Source organism: Trachemys scripta, chromosome 2 (assembly GCF_013100865.1).
Source record: "Trachemys scripta elegans isolate TJP31775 chromosome 2, CAS_Tse_1.0, whole genome shotgun sequence".
NCBI lineage: Eukaryota > Metazoa > Chordata > Testudines > Emydidae > Trachemys > Trachemys scripta.
The window spans coordinates 184387198-184407564 of record NC_048299.1 but is presented as its reverse complement, the minus strand read 5'-3'; the positions used below and the strand labels follow the sequence as shown (position 1 = coordinate 184407564).

The 20367-nt window shown below is 40.2% G+C and overlaps 1 protein-coding gene across 4 annotated transcripts in view; it reads right to left on the bottom strand.

Moving 5' to 3' along the window:
- The window catches only part of ZNF516 (zinc finger protein 516), a 126782-nt gene that overhangs the window by 55013 nt on the left and 51402 nt on the right, over positions 1-20367 (bottom strand). The window lies entirely within an intron of this gene.

The window sequence follows — 20367 nt, the reverse complement described above, 5'->3', positions numbered from 1 at the left end:
GCTTGGGTATGTGTTTCTTTTATAAAATCATCGGCTAGTGGCTACAAAAAACTTGCCAAGTGAATTTGCAGAGTAAGAGAAGATAAAAGTCACCAACAGAGTTAATGACAGAAATAAGAAAAATAAGGTAGAGCTTCTCAACTTTTAAGAGCCATCCAAAGTCCAGGGGCTAGACTCTGAGATCAGTTATACCATTGTATATGCAAATAAATTCCCTGACTCTAGCCCCTTGAGTCTGGATATGCTCAATAACTGACTTCAGTGAAAATGCTGTGGATTTACAAGTATAAATGAGATCAGAAACTAACCCTGTGACTTCAGGTCGGGGAATTTTAGTACAGCCTTATCTCCATCATGCTACTTTCTTGACCTCCTACTTGAATTGAACCCCCTGACTTCTGCTGTAGGGATTTCCTACATTGGATTTGCCCATACTTTCTCAGTTCCTACCAACTGATTATTATTGCACCTGTGACAAATTTAATTAGCCACAGGTCAACTGGCAGAGGCCTAATGGCAACCAGTTGTTGGGAAACAGTAGATAATTCAGAAAGAGAGACCAAATCTAAGCTATATAGATGTGATAACTGCTACTTCTCCCCAGTCAGGTAAGAACATGCAACTTAAAAGGGAAGAAAGCTTAAATTACACTGAAGTTTCTTCCTTTTATTGCGAAATTCCCATTTTTCCACTCAACTTTTGCTGAGTTACAGTCACATTGTAAAAAGAACAGGAGTACTTGTGGCACCTTAGAGACTAACAAATTTACACAAGTACTCCTGTTCTTTTTGCGGATACAGACTAACACAGCTGCTACTCTGAAACCAGTCACATTGTAGTACTCAATTAACCCCTCAAACAGGGAAATACTGGAGAAAGAGTTTCCCTTCAGCTATCCTGGGGAGTAACTAGAAAAACAGACCAGAACCACAATGCAGAGTAAAGGAGAATTAAGAGCTTTCATACAACATCTGTCTGACAGTGAACACAGAGAGTTCAAAACTAATGGGGAATACCCCAGTGTTTTAAAAAGAAGAGGAATTCTTCACCCTTCCTAGCTCTACTCTGAGGACTCCTTAAACAAGACAAGGAGAAGGCAAGAAATCTCCTAGTCTGTTGCTGCTGTGTGTGTATGTGTGTGTGTGTCTCTCTCTCTCTCTCTCTCTCTCGGTATCATTAGATCTTTCTTAAACAAATAAACCACATTGTCACATGTATGCAAGCTTTCTGCAGGAATATATGAAAGCAGAACATTCATCTAAGTGCCCCTAAAAATGAAATGTAATTGGGTGAAAAGAGATATATAGAAAATGTATCTTTCTATGTGAGTAGAACCACCTCTGAATAGGACACTCAACATTAGATCTCACCATGTTGTTAAGCTAGTTAAACCAAAACAAAGAACAGAAAATGCGAAGAATAACCATTTAAAATATACATAACAAGAAAATATTACTGCCAGTGGGCATGAATTAGAAGAGTTGGTTTCATTAGTGATGGTGAGAATAACTACTATTGTATTTTCCTCATTTTTAAATACATGCAAAGGAAAAAAGTGTCAAGAATCAATGTATTAACTTCTGAATTACCCATTGCAAGAATAATTTGTAAATTCATTCAATACAACATACATAACTGCTCCATTAAATCTATTTGCCAGCAAATTACATATCTGTCTTTAGTGATGCATTTAAAATGATGCGCAAAGAATACACAGGTCCACCCAAACCAGTTGTTAAATTGTCATGTTTTCAAAGTCCATCCTAAGAGACAGATAGGCAGGGTGCGATTAGTTTATAATTCCACACATCTTAACTTTTGTACATTTGTGTATTTTATCCAGTAAGGGATATGCAGGACCAATTGAACATGTTTGATCTATTTGTGTTGCATTCTGGAAAATATGTAGGTTGAACCTCTCTAGTCCAGCACCCTCGGGACCTGACCAGTGTTGAACCAAAGAATTTGCCGAACCACGGGAGGTCAATATTGTACCAAGCGGGTCTCTTTATTTTTATCTCACCAAGACAAATAAACAGAACAACGCTTGCAATGCCGCCTAACCAAGGCTTACCGGCTCTCTTCATAACAAAGTGTTAGTTTTGTTACACAATTTTACTATATTGGCACAAGGAAATAAGTAGATAAAGCATAAAAAGCATAAAATAATAAGAAAAAGAAATAGGTAATAATACAGGTAAATCTATAATTTACTTACCTAAGATGATGCCTGAATTCCACTTCCAAAGTGATGTGACAAGAACTGCTAACTCAAATTATATGTGAGTTATATCTGGGGTCTCTGCTGTAGGTATATCCAGGGTAGATGAAGTGGAGGCAACAGGATTTTTCGACTGTAGAGTGCTGTTCACTGCTCCTCTTCGCTACTTTTAACCAATCTTCCAGCTGGGCTTGTCTCAGGTATTTTGATTTTTCTTTAATGCGTTTTTCTCGTATCACGTAGAGAGACATGATCTCTTGTTCAGAAATGAAATGTCTTTGCTCCAGTCCTTCTATTACATTTGTTGTCAACTGAATGCATTTATCTATAGAAATTTTTTCTGCGACATCCTCATCACCATCACTGGCTTCTTTTTGTTATCTTTGTTTTTTCCCTGCTGTACCATTTGCACAATTTCTTCATCCGTCATTTGACTAGCAATTGGTGCATCTTGGTCAACTTCCATCCAGTCTAGTAAATTTTCCTCTCCCAAATCCTTGGCCAGCTCAAGCACTACAGGGTAGGACATACCTCTGGCATACTCATTAACTCACTAACAATTTTTTGGTTTTCAGACACTTGAAATCCAGTGAACTCGGGCTCATCATTGACGTCAGGACTGTCCTCAAACATTAGGGCTGGCCACAATTTGTGCCATCCATTCTTCAGAGTAGATAGAGTTAACTCTGTCCCAGGCTCTAGCTCGTGTCCAAATCATATTCTTGAGATTAAATTCTTTCCTAAATGTTGTCAACCTCTTCCTATCATTAAGCGATACTAGCAATTGGTGCATAAACTCAGACCTGTACATACACTTCAGGGATCGTAAGATACCCTGATCACAAGGCTGAATCAGTGAGGTACAGTTTGGGGATAAATACAGTCCCACCACATTATCTCTGACAAGCAGATCTGCTTTAGGATGGGCAGGGCAATTGTTGGGAATCAGCACAATTTAGCACTTCTGATCCAGACCGAGGTGCAATGGGCTCTTGCCTCCGGTACAAAATATTTCTCAAACCACTCGACACATAGACTAGTCATTATCCATCCCTTGTTGTTGCCACGATATATCACTGGGAATATTTTCACCCCTTTGAGTGCCCTTGGGGTCACACTTTTCCCAATAACCATGAGCTTGCATTTGTGCATGCGTGCTGCATTGCTACAACCAAGGACAGTTACCCTTTCCTTCAACTCCTTCGTATCAGATGGTGGCCCCTCTGCATCAGTAGCAAACATTTTCTTAGGCATAAAATGCCAATAGAGAGCAGTTTCATCGGCATTATATACCTGCTCTGGGGATAACTTCTCATTTGCAACTAATCGCGCAAATTTGTAAACGCACTTAGTGGCAGCTTCCGTGTCTGCACTTCTTTTTTCACCGCACACATGATGTAGACTAATGTCATGCCTGTTTTTAAATTTCTGATGCCATCTTTGCGAATAGTCTCACACATGCTGCAGGTTAAGTTCTTTGTGGACTATTTTTGCTTGTGCCATCATCATCTTGCCTGAAATTGCTGCTTTTCCCTTCCTTCAATGTCTTCTGAACGCTCATACTCTTTTTACTGTCACTTTCAGCAAAAAAATTAAGGGTTTGATTCTTTTGCTTCTTCAAATCATACACTGTAGATGACCCTACATTGTAAAACTCACTCAAGGCACATACCAATGTGCCTTTTTCCAATTTCTGAAGCGATTCCATCTTTTGCTGTATGGATATTGACACATGCTTACGCTTAGCAGCATTACCAACACTTCCACTGCTTGCTAGTCTCTTAGAAGACATATTTAGGGGTAAATTAGAGCTGAACAACAGCACAGAACACTGAGAACCAGGACTGGTAGGACTTTGCTGGACCACAGGAAACTTGGCCCCATCCACGATAAGCAAACATCTGGCTAACTAAAATCATGCCGGACCACAGATGTTGCTGGACCAGAGAGTGACAGACTAGAGAGGTTCAACCTGCATCATTTTCTGTCTTTTTATTCCATAACATTTTTGGTGGAAAATAAACAGTCCAACACACCAAGAAAAATGAAACACTGCAAAAATTACAAACGTCTTATTAGAAATTATTTTTCAAACTTAAATCAAATACCTCAAGATGCTTGCAATTAATGTTATTCAATGATGAATAAAATAAAGTATTATTTTGCCTTTAGTAGAAAAAGCATTGTACAGTCAAACATAGAGGAAGACAGCCAACATGGTGATTTTATAAAGATTTTATCAAAATGGAATTGTGTATTTATATACTTGAATTTGCTGTTATCACCTCTTGTTAACTTCCCTCCCTCGTCCCCTTTCATTTTACCTACCTCACTACATCTGTAAGAAACATATGACCTTTTCATTTCTCACTTCCTCTGCTACCTAGCATTCACTGAGTCCTGGCTCCTCCTCTTGGACACAACCTTGGCAGTTGCACTTATAAGCTCTCCTCCCACAAACTTTGCCTAAGGCCTTTGAGAAACATGGTGGGGGTTCTTTTGGACTCCTGTCTTGTTCCTAACATTTCCATCCCCTCCCTCTCCTTTATTTTCTTTATCTGAACAACACTCAGACTTTTCTCTCCCCTCTCCCACCTAGTGGCTGTCACCTACAGACCCCCCTAACTTCTCCCCTACTGCCTACCTCTCTGACATGCACTGTCTGCCCCGACAGGGTGCTTTTGCCATTTCTGCAACAAGCACCTTCATGTTTTCCATAATGTCCCTTATGTGCGGAACACCTTTCTCACACAACTCCATAAAGCAACTGTTAATAGCCAGCAGGAATTACTGATATCATTGTATCTCCTGGAGGGTGGGGCTTAGGATATAAATACTCATCACCTGCAACGTTTTTAAATTTAATTTAAAGTAATTTAAAAAATATTTTAGGACCCTCTTCTTCATAGCCTACCAAAGACTATCAAAGTTTTAAAGACCTTAGGTTAGCATTTCACTTGTGGACTGTACTTCTGTACAAAGAAGTACACTGGCGCTTCTTTTCATATGTGAGCATCAAAACATACTTAGTAGAGTCATTGGTTAACTTCCCATGTCTAACTGACTTCAACAGACTGTGTTTCAACTCCCACAATATTTTGTGTTTTACTTCAAGCCCCACCCTCCTGGAGTCAAGAGATTTCATGAGAATCTCAGATTTCATTTAAAAAAAAAAAGTTTCTAGTCCTCATTAATGTAGAGAGCAGTTTGCAAGCGTAGCCCAAGTACAGACTATAGGCTCAAAATGCACAAGACAAATGAAAAACGTAAAATTTATTTTTTTAAATCTTGTGATTTAATTCAGTCACATGCTTTGGGGGCAGAAGGACCTTGATTCATGATTTTTAAATACTTGGGGTTGGCAATACTGAATCTGCTAAATAAACTTCCTTGCTACTAACACTATCCAACCAGGTAGACAGTTTTCATTTCTGTTCTCTGAACATAAACATTTTTGGAGAAGAAAATGGATGTTATTCATAGATGAATTAATGCTTATTTGTACATCCCCTTAGATTTTAAAAAGTAGCCAGTAGCTGAAAAACAGAACTGATCAATTTTAGTATGATGGTATCGTGTATGCACATATACATAAAATACTGTAACTGCACAAAGAATTACAGAGGTCTGACACACACAAAAAAGTATTTAAAGCTTCTGAAGGATTAACATTTTTGGCTCTCTCTATGTGAACTCATGTTTTATCAAAGTTTTGAAATGGCTAGTCTGGAATACCCAGTACTAGCCTGGAATTTCCATAGTACACTCTAAACTCAGTCTTTCAGCCTGATGACATTTGCGCTTGGCCCTTATTGTAAATACATGCAAACTGTTTCACACAGAAGGGGAAAAAGTACTGTTTAAATTTTACGTTTACATTTCTGGAAAAAAAGCTCACAAATTTCCACAATGTAGGGCAAATAATAATCCAGACTTTCTTCAGGGTTTTTTTTTCCCTATTATTATTTATTTAATTTTTGCTGACAGCAACTTGCCTCAAATGTTATTTAAGCAATAAGACATGACAAGACATATGCTATTTTGAGATAACACACACCTCTGAAGTGCTGTCAGGTAGAGCTGGTGCCTTCAACAGTCTGACGAATCTGTTATCTCAAAGTAACACAAGGTTTAGGAGCGTCTTCTGTTACAATTATAAACTAACTCCAAATTCAGTTTTAAATCAATGTTTCTGTATCCCTGGGGGGGGAGGGGGAGGAATTGTCTTGTTTGGAGTTTCACTATACTTTTAGAACTAGTATAACTTTATATATTAGTGGTTACACAATAGTTTAATAATACTACCATGAATTGGCAACAAACTCAGTTCAGTTGATATCTGTTCTCAGACCTGGGGCTTACTACTACTTTGTCTTATTTTCTTGTTATTTAAAGTAACAAGAAATGTTAAAATTAAAACATAATAATTTGGGGGATGTGAAAGCCAACAGATTGAACTGGTGGCTTGAAATCAAAGTTTTCTGTTTATCTACAAACTAGTGTAAGCTTCCCCAAAATGAACTATTTACATGTTTCAGCCATGATCTGGACAGATCCCCTCTAAAGGAAAAAAAGTGGTTAACTCTCGAACTTGTGTCCTGTGGAGTTTCCACTATGCATCAAATTGTAATGGCAATTTTTTTTTTTTTTTTTTTTTTTTTTGCTATATGGATACTTACCCATTAGAAATTGGAAGTTTTGCATTGTAAATATATATGTAAAATGTTCCTTTTCCTTGTTGTTAACAGCAATATATTGTAGTCGTATTTGTTGGCTTAGCAAGTGTTAATATGACAATTCTCCAGGGAACTTATTCCTCCAGTTTGGCATGTTCTTTACAGAAAACATGCACTAAATAGATTTTAGGAACTGTAAGTGGCACTGTATAACTTATATTGATGTTTGGGTGCAACTACTACGATTTTAAACTAGTCAAGGTAGCTTATTGTCTTACCTTTGAAGTAACTTCCAACAGCTATAATTAAAAAATAGAGGGGCAGATATTGAGGCATGCTTTGGTTCCTTGAACTCCATTTCCCCAAAATGAAAAGGAAAGTTGACCACCACCATGTTAATAATTATGGTCAAATCAGATCACAGATTACATACATGCAATCAAAGACTGATTTGACCCTAAGGGACTACAAACACAAAGTCCTAAGGTGCTGAGCACTCCAGGAAAGCACTTAACACTGACGTAAATGGGACTATTCCTATGCTTAACATTAAGTAAGTACTTAAATGTTTTGCTGGATTGGGGCCAGAGTGTTCAGCAACTAGTAGCATCAAGCCCACTTTTTATACTGACATGAAAAACAAAGCCACCATCAAAACAATTGCCTACATTTCTACCAGTCCATCACTGTCATTTAGAGTAATTCATAGATATGTATCAAAAAGAAATGGCACAATAGCAATAGTCACAAACTTGGTACAGTAAGAAATCTAAGCCAGAGTCCTAAGCAGGCTTTAACAAGCCATCTTGGTGCATGATAATGAATCTGGACTCAAGGTTGCATTATGAAGAGTGTGTATGAAGTACTACCATAGCATAAAAAAACCCAACCCTGAAATTTTATGAGCAAAAAGAGTGAGCCTTCATGTCAGTGTTTAAGCCATGAGAGATTCTATTCTGTAAATCTGATCCAAAGAGTAAAGCAACTCCCAGGCATATGTAGTGGGGCAGTTACCCCGCTCCTGAGAGAAAAAGCTCCTGGGAAGCAGCCACACCTGGGGTCACCCCCCCAATCAGGCCACAGCTGGCCCTATAAAAAGGGCTGTGAGCCAGGCACTAAGTCAGTCTCTCTCTAGCAGTGGAGAGAGAAGGGCCTAGCTGCCTGGGAGCAAGGTACCAGAGGTAGAAAAGTGGTGGGGAAAGGCAAGAGGCGCTGGGGAGCTCCAGCCTGGTGGCAACTCAGGCTGCAGCCTTTTTCAAGGCCTAAAGAGAGGTACCTGGCTGCAGGTCCAAAACTCCCCTTGCCAGTGATGAGTGGTTTACAGACTGCAGCCTGTCCTGGTGAGCAGGGGCTAGATGATGACTGGCAGTAGCCACTGAAACAAGGTGGGGATAGAGGGTTGGGGGTTCCCCTGGGAGGGGAGACCCAGAGTGTGTGGGCACTGCCAGGGGGTAGCACCCCAAGGTAAGGGGGCACCAGGGTCTGGGAGGGACACAGGGGCCAGTGGCAGGTGAGACACTGGCCAGGGAGGAGGCGCTTCATATGCTGGACAGCTAATTCCCGAGACGACCAGCAGGAGGCGCCGCGCCAGTGAGTCTTCACCTTGCTACAGCATAATACTCAAACAACCCAAACATCAAAAGATGTAACAAAAATTAGAGGTGTCACCTCCAAAACAGCTACGTTCAAACACAGATTAGTTCTCAACTTTGCATTTTCCAAGCATCCCCATGCAGGTCCTGCAATGTCTTGTAGGCAATTAAGAGACAATTGAAAACAATGGGCCCCACTGTGCTTTCACTCCAGTTTTACACCAGTGTATTCCATTCACTGCAGTGGAAGTACTCTTGACTTATACTGGTATAACTCAGAAAAGACAATATGTTGTCTGAGCATAGTAAGTGGCTGTCCATCTAAGCTAAAATAATCTTCTGTCTGGGTAGGTGACTGGTGCTATGAAAAAGGTGCAGAGAGAGAGAAATAAAGGCAAGAATGAGTGCCTATTGAATACCATAATTGTAAAAGGCAACTTTTGATTAAAAGTTGACTACTGGGTGACACTGGGCCAAATTTTGCATTAACTTTACATCATTTGCAACCATTCAGAATTTAGTCCATTGCATCCACTGAGAGGCACACTGCATCCATTGAGAGGCACACTGCACCCACTCTTGAATCTAAAGCACTAACAAAGAAGACCTGAGTCTGGATTTAAGGTGGATGGGGGCAAACTGTGAACCAGGATATTAAGAGCAGCAAAAAAAATCTAACATCAAAAGGCATCTGTACAAATCCCCCGTCAGCAATTATTTACAGATCACTAGAAACCCTTTAAAAGAAGCTGCAGTGATACAGAAATATTTGGAAATCAGTTTCAAAACATTACTGTTATCAATTCCATTATCTGAAACAGGTTTCACCAGCTGGGTTTTTTTCGTCTCTCAAAAAAACATTGCAAGACAGGGGAACCTCTTAATCAGATCTATCTCCACATTTCAGGACATGATTTAATGAGTATAAATGTCACATTGAGTGACACAGCATGCTGTAATAGAAACATTCAAAAGCCCAGTAATAAGCAAATCCAGAGTTGCTATTCAGACTTTCACAAACCAACTAGACTAAGGATCAAGAGGCGAAGTTCTTGAGGAAGTCAAGTAAGTTATTCTCCAACTGGATACAGAAATTGAAAGTGCATGTATGCAGATATCATTAACATTTGCTGAAGAAGAGCAAAAAGTCACATACACCAGCAATCAAAATACATACAATAGATTTAACCTAAAAGGGGAGATTTTTGAAGGAACAAATAAGTTAGGTGGCTAACTGCCATCTGTGCTTTTCTGAATCTCACCCTAAAATGTTTTTTTTTTTTAAATGTTAGAGTATTCAGTAAACAAGGAATGGATGCTGGCCATACAAAATAATGTAGACATGACTAATCTTTAAATGCAGGTAACTCCAGTCTATGTACCTTTCCCAGACCTGAAGAAGAGCTGTGTGTAGCTCAAAAGCTTGTCTCTTTCACCAACAGATGTTGGTCCAATAAGAGATCTTGTCTCTATGTTTTCCAGAAGTTACATCCAGAAGCTACTGGAGTTATATTCAGATCTACTGGTGCTTAGCACATCTTCAACAGAGTTGGTATGATCTTACATATCTAGGTAGTAAAAGTTTCTTACACTGTCTTCCAAATCTTTTCACAATACCCTCACTTTCCTAGTTTTCTTTTCAAACACACACGACTGCAAGGATTAGGAAATCCCTTAATGTGTTGGTACAACTTTTCTCTAAAGGATGGAATTACTAATATCTACAGCCTCATTTGATATAAGCTGCCATGTGCTCCAGCTAAACATTCTGCTCCATCACAGCACTTTATCAGCAGTATAGCACAGGTCTACAGAAATTATCTAGCCTAACTGTGGCCCTTTGTGCACAAAAAGAAATTTATAAAAAGAAACCCTCTGTCTGGCCCCTTTAAGAGAAAGCAGTGCACCTGTGACTGACTACCTGCTGCCCAACCGGGCTTAAGGGAAGGCACCTGGGCCTTATAAAGAGGGAAACAGAAAGAGGAAGCTGGAGAGAGGAGAGCTGCTGTGTTGGCAAGCAGCCTGAACATTCAGCAAACACTGCCCCAAGAAGGGCGGTCTATGCAACCCCCAATCTCAAGGGGAGAGACAGAATCATCAGAGCCTGGGATGAGTTGATAACTGGGCCTAGTGAAGAGATGGAGCCAGAGCGACCTCTGGGAGGAGGGACTGCTCCCAGTGGGAGACTAGGATGGAAGAGAGACTTTACTTTGGGTTTGACTTTACTCTGGGTTCATTTTATGTTAATAAACCAGGCCCCAAGAAGGGAGTTTGTTACTGGACATAAAGTTTCTGTGGATAACTGGGAACCTATGGAAGGGAAACTGAGGCAGAGGCCTGCAGTCCCACCCTGGGCTACGAGGGTGTGCTTGGGAGTTGGCTGCCCTTTCACAACTTACCAAGTATAACTAAATGCTTCAAGTGAAATCATCTATCGCAGTTTGGTAAAGTGCAAGAAATGGGAGAACAGTCACAGCAGCAAACCTACTATTAATGTATCTACAACCTCCAAATGCTGCTAATGAAGTTTTCTAGGAGCAGCAAGAAAGATTTAATTTCTGGGGAAAAAAAGTAATTTAACTACTGAGGTGTCCACAGCTAGCCCAGCATGCCTAAAGCACCAACTTGACTGGACCAGACATTATCTGTACCACATTATCTGCTCCACTGTGAGAGGAATTTAAGCTACTTGTATTGTATGCAAATACTTTGAGCTCATCTACTCACAGTGCCTCAGATTCAGTAAAACGGAACCTAGAAAAAAGGAACTTGGCCAATCAGAAACACAGTGGAAATAACCCAAAAGGCCTACAGGGTAAAGGTTAGTTTGTATAATGTCAGTATAATACATAAAATTACACAGAGCACAGCTAGCAGGCCAATACTCAACATGTATTTATTCAGCTCTAATCAATCACTTCTTCCATTATCTGCTACAAGGTCCTACATTTATCTTAAAATAAGGAAAGGCCAAGCAATTTGGCGTGTAGACCTTAAAGCCAGTATAACTGGAGGATTAGCCATTCCCATATATGTCCTCTGGCTCCTCTTCTCTCTCACCAACACCCTTCAGTGCTTCTAGCTACCAAACCTTTCCTTGTCATCCATTCCCTTTTGGTGCAAAACACTCATTTCTGTTTTGTTCGGTCCTCTCAGTTCCTCTCTCTAGTCACATTAACCCCTGGTAATCCAAGGATAAATAGAAGCAAATTATGACCACTGGCTGTAACACTAGAAAGATACCCATTTATGTCCATTTCCACTGTGGTCTGGAGCAACATACCACACTCCTAAAAGGGGTGCTGTAAGATTCTGCTATGAAGGGATACCCTGGCCCAATGCTGCTCACAAATAGCACTCTGCCATCTATGATTTGCAAAACACATTCCAGGCCATGCAGTAATACCACTGTCTCCCTGAGTGTGTTAGAATAGTGCTCTCAGAGTGTTAACAAGAATGGTGCCAAAGAAAAACCGGTGGCACCAGTGGTTCTTGAAATGTTTAGAATCAACCATGTTTCAAGCTGTATACTGATCTAATCTTGGTTTCATGAATTTGCCAAGAGTGACAGCCTGGGCTTTGCCAGATACCAAACCTTACATAATTTCTCTTGTGTGTGACTGCAAAGAACTTGGGCCCTGGCCTCTGTTTAACCCCTCTATTCTACATTTGTGTCATCAACCTGCAGTGATATTTGAAAGTACTGGCATTAATCACCCTTTTGTGTGTGGTTCTGAATCAGTTTTGCTAATAAAGTGTGCATGGGGGGGAGGTGTTCTATACTGACAGTCGACTCAGACATTGTCAGATTTTGCTGATGTATTGTGCAATTGTAGCATTATGCTTTCTTTTTTCTTCTTCATTTGTATACAACTAATCTAAATTACTGGAATTGTCCTTATTTGTAATTGTTGCACTTTGTGGAAGTCTAAGATGTTTTTGTGCGCAAATGGTGTGGTGTCCAGTCATTCCCCTATCCTTCTTTTCAGGTTCTCTTAAGGATTTGTCTTTCCTTAAGCTTCATCAATTCTAGTCTTGCCATTTATTAGGAATCTCTTAGAAAACAGAAAGCAGTATTGCTAACTCCTGGGATTTTTATCACAAGTCTGATGATATCCTGTTCATGATTATATAAGAATCTCAACTTCCACTGGAAAAAGAAAAAAATTTCTAACCCTCATGGTTGAGGGGAAGAGCTGGAAAGATGACCCAAGAAGGCAAAAGACCCACATTTATTTTTTCTTAAAATTTCATAATTCTTAAGCCAGTATCATGACATTTAGGGAATGACTTCTATATGCTTGGGGTTGACAATATAGCTCAAGTATTGTTATGCTAATTTTAGTATCGCAGGCCTTTTCTATTCAGTGCGTTCATCCACATTACAGTGGTGTAAATTTTAATGTGCACTGGCATGTTGGGCACTAACTGGCCCGTGTGGATCCTGTATGGTGTGCACTAAAAGTCCCCATTTCAAAGAGTACTACATTAACATGCATTAGTGAACTTCTAGTGCATGCCAGCAAGATCCACGCAGGCCAATTAGTGCATGGTAATATAGTGTACTCTAGAATTTACACCCCTCTGGTGCAAACTAAACACACATTTTGGGTTTTACCAAATCCCAAACCTTGCCTAATTTCTCTTATGCCCACAGAGTAACGTCGATGCATTCTACAGAACTTTAAAAACCCTGATACAAAAGTATCCCACAATGAAATATCCTGTTCCTTACAGGGAGGTAGGAAGCCCTGGGCCAGAATTAGGGGCATATAGAGCCATATGTGCATTTGCTTACACCTCAGCCACACCAAGACAGAAGGAGCACTTGTATGTGCAAATATGTTGTGGATTATCTCCCCATATGCCCTCACTAATAACTCATTTCTTCTTCCCTAAGTTTAATCAATCATACAAATATGAGCATTATATTTTTGGGGCTTTATTTATTTTAGTTTTTTTAAATAACTCAAAAAATAAGGCTTTTATCACTTCTGGGGGCAGGGGGAATTCTCATATTTAAAGATAAGCACATTTTTTCTGATATTGTCTATATTTTCCTTTGCTCAGTATCATCCCATTATCTTTAGTTATGGACCATCCTAAACAATTGTCAGCCAGCTCTATTATCCACTATTACCCCATGCCTCTTTGAGGATAACTGCTTTCCAAATATTTCTCTCCCACTGCATATATTGCTGTTAGATTACTAGGGTGAAATCCTGAGAAATTCACACTGTCTTCAATGGGGCCAAGAATTCACCAGTTATCCCCAAATGTATTAATTTACAATTTTCAATTTACAATACAATTTACAATTTACAATTTTCACAGCTGAATCTCATTTTATTTCATGCTCATGTTTCTAACCTCCCAAAAGACTAGTGGTCACTACGTAGGGACAGTCTTTTTTTGCAAAATAATTAGCATTTTCCCATTCTGTTCTTGCAAAAATCTCTCCTACTCTAAAGAATTTCAACAGACTTCAGAGATTTCCCTATAGTTCTTCCCAAGTACCCCAATTTATAGATATCATATGCTATCAGTTGTGTGTCTCTTTTTATTATGGCTGTGTGCTCAGTGTTGTTTGCCACACCTCCTAATGTACATATAATAATATGCTGTTTTTCCCCCGTTTCAGTTCATTAATCAAGACATTACATAAAACAGTATCTAACCATTGATTCCCCAAGAAATCCCACTGGACAAGTTAAAAACTAAAACAAACAGGCACTTCTCCAGTGCCTAGAACTTCAACCATAACCGAGAAGAGGTTAAGAGCTCTGATTTCTTGTTCTTGATATCAAGAATATTCAGGTTAGTCTACAACTATCAACTATAACTATATGACCAGGAGAGGATGTGCTTCTGCTGCCAGACATGCTTCCATTGCCATCCTAAAGTTTTTGTTTTTGTAAACCCTTTCTGAACTCTCATCTCTGATGAACATGAAACAGTAGTGATGTGATGTCCTACCCTTATATATTTTTTTCTTAACTGCAGTAGCAAAACACCCTGCTACCCTGGGAGTAGGTCTGAAGGGCTTGCCCCTCACTGATCCTCTTCAGCATTCTCTTTCCCTCACAACCTCCACTGTGCTGCTCAGTGCAGCGCCTGGCCCCAGAATTTTACAGTGGAGACCCCTAAGGAAGCACTAGGACTCATGTGCCCTTGGCGAAAGAACCTGTATGGGGGAGTCAGAGACTGAAGCCAGCAAAGAAGCTGCTGAAGTAGTCTAAGCAGGGACCTCCCAACACAAATGATGCTATCAGAGTATTTTCTACAGTTTTGACTAAACATTCTGCCCCCTGTGCTGACTGGCTGTTTGCTCCAACCTCCCCCCATCTTTTGTCTGTCTTACCTATTTAGATGGTAAGTTCTCCGAGGCAGGAACTGCTGCCTACTACTCTTTTTATACAGTGCCTAGCACACTGAGGCGCCATTCTCAGTGAGCCCCCAGCCACGACTGTAATAAACATAATAAACAACAACAAAACAACAGGATGCATCAGCTACGTTGAGAAGCATCAGTAAAAAGGAGTCACTTTTTTAAATGTAGGAAGAAGCTGGGAGAACAAGACAAGATACATAAAAGGTAGAGGCGGAGAATGGGGGAAAAACATTAAATGTAGGAGAAACTTTCCCACTTGAATCAGGGTTCCCACTCGTCCACAGTGATCTCTCTCCTCTTCCTCCCTTTCTTGGAAAAAGACGAATTAGAATAATAAAACTTCCCCCTCCTCTACCCCACCTCTAATAGTTAAAAATCCTGGTTTTCTACAGTTATTTTATAACTTTTTTCATTCAGAGAGAGAATGTGTACATAGGGGGAAGTAATTTATTTCCTTCACTAAATCCCTTGAGCACTACAGTGGAGGATACAAAATATTGTTCTTCGGCTGCTTGCTTGTTGTTCTGTAAAATATTAAATTAAAACTACTTGAACTTGCTTCCCCATTTTCCCACCTGCGACCATCTGGCAGTCATGTCATCACAGTTGAGGCTTCTTTCTAGATTTCAAAACTGAAACAGCCCATAATGCCTTAATGAACAATTTGATGCCGTAGCACTTTCTAAGCTTCAAACACACTATGACACTAGTTTTTGGTTTTTTATTTGTTTGTTGTTGTTGTTTTTGAGGGGGGGGGGAGACAAGGTCTTTGCAGAGATCAAGCTCAAAAGGACACACAAAAAAGCAAATAAAACCCCAAACCACCCCACCCAGTTACCTGCAGACAGAGATCTAGCTGGATAACAACAAGTTAATGGGGAAGGAATGGTGTGGCAGGTGTCTTCCCATACGATTTTGTTTTAATGATGGATTTGATATGGAGAGCAATAATTCTGCCTGTTTTGTGCTTTAGGGCTGCCCATGGGGGGATCAAATTAGGGTGACCACTTTCAGCCTAAAAATAAAGACACTATCTTGCATGTCCTGACTTTTTTTTTTTTTTTTTTTTTTTTTTTGGCTCACCAAATTATATACTTTGGGGGAGTAGCAGATGGGCTAAAAATAGAGATCGTTTCTCCTTGTACTTTTATGGAAATGATGCATGACCCCTAACCTACCACTTTTAGTTAAGATCTGAAACTAATAAAAAAAAAAAAAGCTGAAGTCATTGCAAGTGCTGAGCAACAGCTGCTTGCACCTGGCTCAGGCAGCTTCAAATGCACCATAATGGAAATGCTGACATAACCTTACTTGTTGATGCCATTCATGCCACTGACAAACGGTGCACAGAGATTATATCTTTTCATAGTGCAGTTCCTTCTTAACGGACAGTATCGCTAATGGGCCACCTCTTCTCCCTTTGGCCATCACACTGACCACTCCCCTCTCATTTGCATAACATTCCTATGGCAATTGCAGAGAACATTTACATGGAAAAATGTTATTAGGAATGCAATTTCTGGTCATCTTTTAAAATGATTAACAGCTGAATAAAAGGAGGAGAACCAACACCATGTGACCTGCCAGTTTTTCCACAGACCATCAGCAGTTTGCTGGTTTGAACTAGAGTAAATGTTGGATTCTCTGTAACTTGAAAAATTTTAAATCAAGATTTGAGGATCTGAGTAACTCAGATAGAGGTATGGGCCTATTGAAGGAGTTCCGTGGCCTGCAATGTTGCAATAGGTAAGTCTACATAATGGTCCCTTCAGGCCTTCAAGTCTATGCAGCTATAAGTACTCCATATGCCAGTTTGGGAGCCTCTGATGGATGGTAATCTGGGTTTGCAAACACAACCCACATGGCTGAGAACGAATGATAAGACTCTAGTGATTTAGCAAAGGATAAGTGAAGGTTAGGAACACTCTGTATTTGAGAGACTCAGAGCTATTTTGCATTTGGTGCATGCTATTTGCTCCTCTAATATGACTCAAATTCTGTGAGGTGCCATGCATTCTGGCCCCAATCCAGAAAGCACATGCTCAGCTAAATTATACTGGTCACATGTTTAAAGTTAATTATGTGCTTAAATGCTATGTTGGACCAGGGACGGAATGGTCAGCCCTCTTGCAGGATCAAGGCCCTATTGCCTTTCAGGCTCGTAGTCCCACAGTAACATATACAAGTTATGGGAAAAGGAAGTTAAGATATGAAAATAAAAGTAAATAATGTATTTTTAAATAGTCTCATGAGCATCACGAGGTTTGCCCAGCCACATTCTGAGTAAAAATAACACCGTAAAGTGAATGTGGGGAAAAGTAACTGTAAAATTTGAGAACATCGTTCACTTACAGCTATTGAAGATGGCTGCTAGAGCTTTGCTATTGACTAAAAAGGCCACCTGACCCTGTGAGATTAACTAGAAGAGCCTCAGCAGAGGGTAGCAAACCATAACAGTTCTAGGACAAAAGACAATTTAAAGAGCATAACAAAACATTTGATTTTAATGGGGCTGTCTGGTTGTAAATGAAGGCAGAATTTGGCCTGTACTCTATAGACTTCAAGTTTTAGTTCATAAAGGAGGCAGGAAAGCCTCATGAATTGAATAAGCAACCTCAAGAGGGCTAAAATTCTTTTATCTGAACAAAGTATTCATACAGCCTGATGGACAGAATGACCCAATCCTCTATCTCTAAACTGGCGACAGTATAAAACAGTTGAATGGCATATCCATTAAACTGCCTTACCAAAGAGATATAAATAGAGGGAAATTAAGATACTGATCTTGGCCTAAAAATGATTGTGTCCTACTTATTTTATTTTCAATTGGAAAGCTTGGTCAGCTGTGAAAAATGTTTACTTCATTGATATCACTAATAAATATTTAATAAACTGCATTAACAATGAAGTAGCAACAAGAAAGTTCCTTAACTATATAGTAGTCCCTTTGATTAACTTGCTTTTCAAATGTGATGTTTTGGAATATAAAATGAAGCACACAAACAGTGCAAATGCATCTGTTTACTGAGATTCATCTTTATTTAGCTTGATCAGTTTGCTACTTTCTCACTGTTCAATAGGGAAGGTGAGAACCAATTTGCCAACTAAAGAAAATTACCGTAGTTTCCTATTGGCACTAGGTTATTATGGGAGAAATTGCTGTGTAACTTTAAAATGCTTTCACTTCTGAGATCAGCGTTCAGAAGTTGAACTGAGGTAGGAAAGAGATAAGGTTAAAATCAAATGATTAAGAAGAACAGTACAGAAGAAGAATTTACTCTTTGAGCATTATATGAAAGGAATTTTGCTGATTTGAACTGTCTCTGGCGAGATGATTTTCCATCACAACCATTTCCACAAAGGTATCGTGCATTGCACTGGTAGAATTTCACAGCCTCATTTCACCCTGAAGGAAGCCGCATTTCAGTAATTACATATTGAATCAATTGTACAGGAGTGTTTCAGAAAGTGCCCATTGGACTTTAACATGAATGCAATGAGTATACTTTCATAAACTTTTTTTAAATTGCATAAATACAACAATAAATGGACAGACCAAATTTTGGGCCTACTATTGAGCATGACAAAGATACTTAGATTGATCTGTCACTAGTACTTATCAGAGTTGTGGTTTTTTAAAATGGGCAGGGAAGCACATAAGAATTTGGCTTTGGTATTTCATTAATTTAACCTTCTAATCTAATGTGCCCCTGATTTGCCCATCTGGGACTTAAGTCCCAGTGAAGCTAATAAAGTTGACAACTTACAGTGAAGTCAACCCAAGACAAGTTTTGTTCCCAAAAAAGGACACTTTAGGTCCAAAAAAGGGTTTGATTTTTATAATGATTTCAACCCTTGGGGGAAGAGGGGAGGAGGATCTAAGCCAGGGGTCTCAAACTCAAATGACCACAAGGGCCACATGAGGATTAGTGTATTGGCCCGAGGGCTGCATCACTGACACCCCCCCTCGCTGGCCCCGGCTCTGCCCCCACTCCACCCCTTCCATGAGGCCCCGCCCCTGCCCTCTCTCTTCTCTCCCTCCCCCGAGTGTGCTCCTCCCCCCTCCCTCCTGGAAAGTGCTAAGCATTATACAGAGCATACAGATCACTGCTGCTCCTACAACAAATCATTTCCAAGTGGTTTTAATAAAATATATACACTCAGTAATGCACCTCACTCAAAGGACAAAACATGCACTTAGTTAGATTTACTTCTGTTAAAGCCCCCCCCACAAACACACACACTGCACTGGGCTGCACCACCACTCCACCCCTGCTCTGTCTCTTCCAGGGATGGCAGATTTGTAGAAATTTTGGTGGTGCCCAGAAACTGCTCCCCCAAACTCCACCCCCACCTGCCTAAGGCTCTGGGAGGGAGTTTGGGTGGGAGTGGAGGTCTGGGGTGCAGGCTCTGGGATGGAGTTTGGGTGCTGGGTGAAGGCTCTGGGCTGGGGCAGGGGGTGAGGGTGCAGGCTCTGGGATGGAGATTGGCAATAGGAGGGGGTGCAGAGGTGAGGCCAGGGGACACTCAGGGGAGGTGCATGGGGGTGGCAGACAGGGCTGGGGGAGAGACCCGGCCCCAAACATTGGGGAGCAGCGAGCAGGGAGCTTAGCTGCCACATAAAATAACTCGGGGGGGGGAGGGGAGTTTGGCTGTGACCGGAAGGAACGGGGGGGGGGCGGGGAGCTTGGCGGGCTGCAGGGAAGAGCTCCGCGGGCCGCATCTTTGAGACCCCTGATCTAAGCATTACATTTAGAAAGGGATATGCCTTGTAGTTTCGGCTCAAACTTTGACCTCTCTTAAAATGATCCAGTAACAAAATATATTCAACAACACATCATCATTGCTGTTAATAAGGATCAAATATAAAACTTAATACATGATCCTGGAACCTGTTGCTGTTCTTCTATGACATTCATTAGCCAGCTGAGGAAGTACACGTTAACTAATATCTTTAAAAAAAATTCCCAGAACTGTGCTGGTGACTTCCTCACTGATGCTCCTGAAAACAAGTTAAACATTACAAAACCAGGATTAGTTAGTTCTTCATGAAAGAAAAAGAAAATGGGGGGAAATGTCATTGTTTGCCAAATGGAAAAAGCAGAGGGCTAGTAAAGAAAGAAATGTTTATCTCTCATTTCTAACAGGGCATTATAAACAAAGAAGAGTAAACAACAAAAATTTAAAATGATATAAAAGTGCTTAGTGTTTCTTTAAATATTTACTTTGCTGCTATTTGGGGAATAATTTGTTCCATTTAGCTAGAGTTGGACTCAGAGGACTGCTTTAATCCAGAGAGATTAATTATAGCCTTAGAGTTATAACACAAGTTTGGGGAAGCAGAGCACAGAAAAAGAAAAGAGGAAGGAATGAGTTTCTCGTTAGCAATTAACAAGTTTATGTGTTTCAAGGTTATAGCAGGCAAACTGTGCTCTAACTACCCCTGTATACTGACAACAGAAAGGGTGTAAATCAGGGCAAAATTGG